This window comes from Phoenix dactylifera, chromosome 1 (genome assembly GCF_009389715.1).
Source record: "Phoenix dactylifera cultivar Barhee BC4 chromosome 1, palm_55x_up_171113_PBpolish2nd_filt_p, whole genome shotgun sequence".
In the NCBI taxonomy this organism is placed as follows: Eukaryota; Viridiplantae; Streptophyta; class Magnoliopsida; order Arecales; family Arecaceae; genus Phoenix; species Phoenix dactylifera.
The window spans coordinates 814,911-816,679 of record NC_052392.1 but is presented as its reverse complement, the minus strand read 5'-3'; positions in this window follow the sequence as shown (position 1 = coordinate 816,679).

The window sequence follows — 1,769 nt, the reverse complement described above, 5'->3', positions numbered from 1 at the left end:
CCAATATCTTTGATATCATTGAAAAAAATAGTATTAGGATTGCTCTTTTCACTTAATAAATATCGGAACTAATTGTTTTGAAATTTATGGAAAAAAAATAATCTAGTAGGCCTTGCATATTTCATAGGGTTATGCTCTATGGAATGTGTAGCAGTGTGATGTGCCAACACGAATGGTAGGTTTAGAGCATGACAATTTCCATATTTGGTAACTCATTTAGACATGAGAATGCTTGATTTCCATGATTATTGAATTCCAGTTAGAAAAGATAAATCTATGTCTAATGAGGGGCTTGGTTATTATTTCTCATAGTCCTTGATATATGCCTAAGTAACAATAGAAACCAGTTTTATTATATTATATTATTAACGTTAATTATTGATTAAAAAATAGTATAATATTTTTTATATTATATCATTATTATTAATTATTTTCAAAAATATACAATAGTAATCTATTATCTAACATTTATTACCTATTAGATAAAATATTATATATTATATTGTAATATATATTACATTATACATATTATATAATAAGATATATTGTATGATATTTTAATTTATACATATTAAATATACAATATGTTCATAATGTGTATTGTTTGATATTATATAATAATGCATGATTTCGTTAGTAATTATATTTTATATGGCATATTAAATTTTTATATTAATGATATTATTGTATCATAATATGTTATATATTATTTAATTACATTTTATACTATTCATCATATTTTTTAATTATTATATTATTCGAACATATTATTACAGTAATAATGTTACTATAATTACTATTATAATATTATATTATATTATTACACTAGATATGATATTATATTTATATTATTATTCTAGATATTAGATTTTTATTATCATTAGGATAATATGAATATTATTTACTAATATTATGATATAATATTATATCAATATTAAATATAATATTATGATAAAAGATCTAAGATTGTTGTTATTCCTTCCCCAGAATACAATGCAAAATGCCTTAATAGACAAATAGTATGTGCAGGGCAAAACTATTTAGAAAATGAACATGATCGACATATCTTTATGTGGTAATTAGAAAGTAGGACCAAGTGATATTATTAGGCATCCATATCATCTTTTAAGTAATAATAGGAAAGCCATCTACAAGTACTAAGATGAGGTATGCATGGATCCAAATATTGCAACAAAAGTGCTAAAGTTGTACATGAATCTAAGTATTATGGCCCCATTTGGCTAAGCTTATAGGGCTCAAAAATCACTTTCTAGCTATTTAAAAATATTTTGGATTGTTATAGTAATATTTGATAAAAAAATATAAAAGTTATTTTAGTTTAAAAAGCAGTAAAGGTTTATTTGGGAGCTTCTTCTAAAAAATACTTCCTCGCATCGCCCGAAAGCTGTGGGGCGATATAAAATTTAACTTTTTGACCAAAATGCCCACAACAAATTTATGAAATCATAGTTATGCCCCTTTAAAACATAATGTTTTTTTTTTATTGAAGGGGGAGGCAAAGCCACCTGCCCCGAAAAATAGTATTTGGATTGCTCTTTTCACTGAATAAATATCAGAACTAATTGTTTTGAAATTTATGGAAAAAAATAATCTAGCAAGCCTTGCATATTTTATATGGTTATGCTCTATGGAATGTGCAGCAGTGTGATGTGCCAACACGAATGGTGGGTTTGGAGCATAACAATTTCCATATTCGGTAACTCATTTAGACATGAGAATTCTTGATTCCCATGGTTATTGAATTCTAG